Here is a 6850-nt window from a genome sequence, read left to right on the forward strand (position 1 = left end):
CTATGATTATAGGCATGAGCCACTAGTACCTGCATTGCTCTATCTTCTTTGAGATAGAGTCTCTTTTTGGGGGTCAGCTTGGACAGCTATGATGACAAGCAAGTGCTACCTCACCCCTCTTACAGTATGGATTCTTTTCATTAATAAATTCTGTAATTTTTAGTATTTATAGGCAAAAGTGACCTGCAAAGTCCTTTAAGAATGTAATCTAATGGGTTTTTTTTCTAATCATTTTATATCAACATTATATCAACCTTGTAAGACACTGACTTCGGAATTTTCTCTTCCTTTTCCAAGAACCAGCCATTTGAAATATAAATGATCTCTATATTTTCTTCAGAATCATCAACTTTCTTTACCTTTGACCTCCAGCATCGTTCTTCTGTCTTTTAAGAAATGTTTGTCATTTTTTCATGCATCTGAAAGGTTTCCAATCTATTTCCTATATTATATACATCTTAATTCCTTTTCTTTGCTTTATTTATTTTTATTGTTATTTTAAGGAATTGTACAAAGGGGTTATAGTTTCAAAAGTCAGGTTATAAGTACAATGCTTCTTGCACACTATCACCCCTTCCTTCACTTTCCTCTGATTTTCCCTCCCACCCCTACCCACAAGTTGCATAGTTCATTTTTTTTAGAAGTTCCATGTCATTCTTGTTTAGGAGCCATACAAATCTTTTCTGTATTGTTCCACTTTTAGTATATGTGCTGTTGGTACAAGCACTGTACCTATTAATTCCTAAAAGTTTATGTTTGCCACAGAGCATGGTTTTTCTCCTTTGGTCTATATTTTTATGATTTTTGTTAACGTCCATTGGTTGTACTAAAGAAACTTTATTGTGACATTTCTAGTCATGTAAAATGTATCCCCAATGCATACTCTCTATTATTCTTCCCTTCATATTATTTTCTTATGACTTTTTATTTCTCTATATTTCTATCTTCTTTAGAGAATATTTCAATTTTTTCTGTTGTAAATCATCATCATCTGGTCACTTACTAATTGCATCCTGAAATCATGTCACTTACCTCTATTTGGAAACACAAAGCAGATTAGCTTTTTTGTTGTTGTTGGTTGTGGGGTCTGAACTTGGCCTGGGTGCTGTCCTTCAGCTCTTCTGCTCAAGGCTAGCCCTCTACCACTTGAGCCACAGCACCACTTCCAGCTTTTTCTGCTTATATGGTGCTGAGGAATTGAACCCAGAGCCTTATGCATGCAAGGCAAGCACTCTACCACTGAGCCACCTTCCCAGCCCCAGATTTGCTTTTTAAAATGTTTTTTCTTGAGATTAATCCTGTCTAAATTTATAATCATTCTATGTATCTTTGTTTTTAATTTTTATGGGGCAATGTGTTTTCAAAAGCTCTGTGATGAGTTTTATTTATCTACCCTTAGATGAAAAGAGTCTTTCAGAACTGGAGGATTGCCTATATAAACAGGGTTAATTGAGTCTGTTGTTCTGTCTCAATGTCTGCCAAGATTTTTCTGAACATTTTTTTAATGTTAAAGTGTCATTATTGATTCAGTGAGTTAACATGTTGAGGTGAGTGGGTAGGAAAGCTGGAGCTGTGGCCAAAGCAGGAATACACTGGGATGGAGAACTAGAGAAAGCAAGTGCTCTCACAAAGAGGCTCAACTGGATGAAAACGACAGCTTGTGGTGAATGAACTGCTCAAGCACAAGCTGTATCACCAGCCTCATCTACTGACCCAGAGGACTGATGGCCGAACAGTGGTATGGCTCCTTACCATAAAGCTGTCAGCTTCAGGAAAAGCTCACTCTGTCCATCTAAACAATGAGGAGCCATGCCACCCATTTTGAGGATCATGTCTCTCCATAAAGTATTTGGACTTATTCTCCACCAGACATTTAACTTCTTACTCCCCATTTACTTATTTCATATAATTATTTATATCAAAATATCCTTGTGATTTTTTAATTTTATATTTTGGGTCAGAATCCCATAGCATTTATTTTACTTATTCATTTTTGGCCACTGGATAGATGCTCTTTCAGTTGCCTCCTGTATCACTTGGACAAGCCTTAATCATGGTGAGGTTATCTGTCTGTCTGTCATCTGATGTCTGCCTATTTATCTTTCTATCATTACTGATGTTTGTATGTATGTGTTATGAACTATTGTTTATGTCTATCTATCTACATATTTATCTATGCATATATTTATCTATCATCTGTATGTAATCTATCATCTATCTTCATGATTATCTACCTATCATCTATTTACTTACATATTTATCTATCATCTCTCTACATATTTATCTATAACCTATCATCCATATCAACTATCTTTCTATCTTTCTATCTATCTATCTATCTATCTATCTATCTATCTATCTATCTATCTATCTATCTATCTATAGCAGGTCTTTTACATTTTGCCCCCACTAGATGCTGTAGGTTCATCTTCATTTCCTATCCCAATTCTAGAGTCAGTAATTTCTCCAAAAATAAAAATGAATTAGAGTATGATATTACAAACAAAGAAATATCAGATGTGTTCATGGCAGTGGAGCACTTCACTGACAGAGTGAAAAAAAAAGCACTTCTGGGGGTTAGGAAGGTGGCTCAGTAGTAGAGTGCTTTCCTTGCATGCATGATGCCCTGGGTTTGATTCCTTAGCACCACATAAGCAGAAAAAGCTGAAAGTGGCATTGTGGCTCAAGTGGTGAAGTGTTAGTCTTGAGCTGAAGAGCTGAGGGACAGCGCCCAGGCCCAGAGTTCAGGCCCCATTACCAACAAAAAGAAGTAGATCTGAACTTTTGTGTGTGTGTAATTAATATAATTTTTTGCACCTGTTTGGGGCTTTAACTTGAAGCCCAAGATTTATCCTTGAGGCATTATCCTCAAGGCTAGCAACTCTTCCACTTGAGCCACAGCTCCACTTCTGGTTTTTTACCAATTAGTTAGAGATAAGAATCTCATAGACTGTCCTGCCCAGGCTGGGTTTGAACCACAATCCTCAGATCTCAGCCTCCTGAATAGCTACCATTACAAGAATAAGCCATTGGTGCTTGGCTTTAAGTCTAATATATATATATATATATATATATATATATATATATATATATATATATATATATTCACATACATACACATATATACTATATGTACATATGTGTATAAATACATACATACATATATGTATATATACATATGCATATGTGTATGTGTATATACTATATATATAGAGAGAGAGAGAGCTCAGCACAAGTTCATAGTGATGTCTCTAACTCTATTCAACCACCAAATGAATCATTGGGTTCTTTCACTTGATTATCTAAAGGTACCTTTTTGATTCATAATCCTCCTGTCTCATGAAAGAGCCTTGTGAATCTCTTTCCTGATGTTGCTACCACCATGAGTCTGAGTGAAGTCACAATGACTTTATGTTTGGTGTAGTCACTAGTTAAACACTGAGCTGATTTCAATAGAAACTGATCATTACTTTCCAGTACATTCTGTACGGTATCTTTCCAATCTTCTCTGCACCCACCATTTTCTTCAGTATACCACCTATATGAATACAAAGGTCCTCCTAGGAAGTTCTTCACTGATTTCTGTGATGCTGCTTTAATTTCCCAGAATAAATGGCCTCTTGAGTTCTAATGCCTCAAATCTTATAGAAGACTTAGCTACAGCAGTCCTGTGCACATCATAAACAGAGGCTACTTCTCATGTCTTTGGACTTAACATAGACTGACATCAGGTTATTCTGTCTATCTACAAGTATCCAAAAGTCTACCTATTCTTTCTGGGGTGGGTCACAAAAGGTGATCAGGAATATAGTAACAGTCTTCTCTGGTTCGAAATAAACCTAAGTGAAAGGCTGATGTGTGCTGTTACATGAGTCCCTTTGGTTTGTAGGTAGGGTATGATTTCATGCATGCACAATTGTATTCCAAAAAGCAATGTACCAAATTGTAATTCAACTCTTACTTAATAAAGATGAAAAATGGGTGTAGGGATAACGTCTCTTCATTTTCAACTTAGTGATTACTCTCCAGTTCTCGCTCCCTTGGAAGTGGCGCTGTAGCTCAAGTGGCAGAGTGCTTGCCTTGAGTTGAAGAGCTGAGGGACAGCGCCCAGGCCCAGAGTTCAAGCCCCACGACCACCACCACCAACAACAAAAAACAGTTCTCGCTCCCTCTGCCGCTTCAGCCAGCCCTCACAACCATCACGGGGTTTATCTAGCTTCCAGTTGCTTCTCTTGGTTTCTTTAGTATATCATTACTCTATTATATTTCTTTTCATCTTCCTCTACAGAGCTCTTGTCTCTACTTCATTTCTGTCTCACATTCTAGTCTTTCTGATGGCTGACACCTTACACCTATTTCTCTTTTTTATTTTATTACAAAGATGATGTACAGAGGGGTTACAGTTACATAAGGAAGGTAACGAGTGCATTTCTTTTTGAAAAGTGTTACTCCCTCCCTTGTTTTCACCGACTTTCCTTCTCCTCCAAATCCCCTCCCCCTCAATTTAAAAAGTTCATTTCCAACATAGTGTCTAGTGAGTATGGCTGTTGCCACTGGTTCACCCTCTGTTCCACTATTTCTGTGATTCCCCTTCTCTTCCCCAAATTAGATAAACTTGCATGCAAGATGAAAGGTACCAAAATCAGAAACATAGAGAATAAACCAGAGAAGAAAAATAAAAGAAATACAAAAGAAATAACTGCAAACAGTACACTAACAACAACAACAACACACCAAAGCCCAAAACAACCAAAAAACCCTCTTGTTTGCATATCGTGGAGATCATTCTGATTAGCATCATTTTACAATGTCATATGTACAAAGCTATTGGGCTATTGTGAACCTCCGCTAAGTGAAATAAGCCAGACCCTAAGAAACACAGGCTCCATGGTTTCCTTCATATGTAACAATTAGTATATACTTCTATTTCTTCAAAGTTGCCTTTTCTTTTTAGATAAGAATGACTGTTGGTGTCCTAATGTGTAAGTGCTTTCCATCTGTGCCACCTTGCTTTGCAAAGGAAGATTTTATGCTCACTAATCCTCTGCTTTGTTGGGTAATAGCATGTGGCTTTCCCTAATGTTGAAAGTAACAATGTGTTTTTAATCTAATTTACTAATGTGGAACAGCTTTCATCTGAATCACAGGGCCGTCACCATTGACAACCAGGGCCTTGGCTCATGCTGAATGTGAGTGCGTAGGATCAGGAAACAAAATTTTCCAATATCTCACTATCCCAATTTAATCTTCATCAATCTTAGTGAATTAATTAGCAAAGTAGTAAAATGGTGTTACAGCAGTAAATGTTTATGAACAATTATGTGATCTAATTGAGTGCTTTTCTTCCCCCAAAGCCATGCTATTGTTCTTCGTTCATTTACTGGATCATGTGTTAAACTTTGCCTACATTGAAAAAGTGGTAGTTCAAGCTATTCTCCATCACATCTTCCATTTCACTCTGGCATCCTTTACTTGTGTGACACTGATTTTTCTCTCTCGGTGTAAGCACTTAGCTTCTCTTCTGAGGAAAGGCGTTCTACCTGTTTCTCAATGTGAATTTCTTCATCCTTTGCTCATTCTTGTCCTGGCCAACTCTTTCAGTATCCATACCATTTTTCTCTCTTATCTTTCTGCTTTAAAATGAACTGAAATCTCTCTTAGTTTTCTCTCTTAGGGAAAAATCTCAATGATTTAGAACTATCGCTCTTGTTTTTTTCGTTCCTTGTGTTTGATGCCAATTTCTTATAAAACAAAACAAAGCAACAACAACAAAACTATCGTGTTTTCTGTTTTTCACTCCATCTATTCTGTCCTGGCCATCCTGAAGTTTGTCTTCCCTCTCCATCACTGGACTGATATTCTTGTCAAAGTTGCCAGTAGCCAAAACCACTTCATCAGGTTAGAAAAGAAGCAATGATGTTTGCTTGAAGTATGACTACTTAAACAGAAACATATTCATTCCAAAATAGAAGATTCCCAGTTTACCGGTGCAGTTGTTAACAGATCTTGCAATTTGCTATTTGTAATTCTACTACCTATTAAGCATTTATTTTACTTTCAACTAACATTCTAAGATTGACATGGCACTTCACTGGGACCCCCAAACTTCACTCAGGAAGGATCTGACTATTAGCTGTCCTGTCATAATTGGCTTGTCACTGTTTTTCATGAATTAACCCCCCCTCCCTTTGTGCAGCTACTTAGTTAGGCAGTTCATGAGTACAATGATGCTTTATAAGTATAGCACATCATGATCTCAACTCTATTTTTTATTTTCCATAGGAGATCTTAATGTCATAATTAATGAGGTGGGTATTATAGTAACTTGGGTGACTGGGAAAGATATTCGGACACAATGCCATCAATTCAGAGTCAATTACTTACTCCTAATATATCTGTTTTATCAATGTTATCGATCTTTTCAAAAAGCCATCTTTTGGTCTCATTGATTTTTCAGAAAATATTTTCTTTGTTATTGCATCTGCTCTGGTCTTTATAAATGGCCTCTTTTACCTACATCTTAAGTGACGACTTGATTTTGAAATTCAGTCATTGCTTTCAATGACTCCTATTTGAGTCCATAGCTCACACTCATACCACCAAATACCTCTCCAACAGGCTACCATCTGATATGAAATATAAATATGACTATAAATGTGATGCTATTCATAAATCCACATCTAAGCAAATAAGTTGTTTTTTTTTCTTTTAGTATCCACTGCTGTTCAGTCTACTTTTCTTACCTTTCCTCTAACCTTCTCTCACCTTCAGACAGACAAGAGGATTTCAAATTACCAGGAGGCCTTTTCAGGGTCAAGTTGTCCATCATTTCAAATATAACCACAGATTT

The 6850-nt window shown here is 36.8% G+C and overlaps 1 non-coding gene across 1 annotated transcript; it reads right to left on the minus strand.

Moving 5' to 3' along the window:
* Window positions 1-619: 619 nt before the first annotated feature.
* On the minus strand, window positions 620-727 carry LOC138806454 (U6 spliceosomal RNA). The gene has a single exon (XR_011365893.1). It is a non-coding gene; the product is annotated as a U6 spliceosomal RNA (small nuclear RNA).
* Window positions 728-6850: the final 6123 nt, after the last annotated feature.

The sequence above is a fragment of the Dipodomys merriami genome, unplaced genomic scaffold, assembly GCF_024711535.1.
Source record: "Dipodomys merriami isolate MVZ:Mamm:240054 unplaced genomic scaffold, mDipMer1.0.p SCAF_4, whole genome shotgun sequence".
In the NCBI taxonomy this organism is placed as follows: Eukaryota; Metazoa; Chordata; class Mammalia; order Rodentia; family Heteromyidae; genus Dipodomys; species Dipodomys merriami.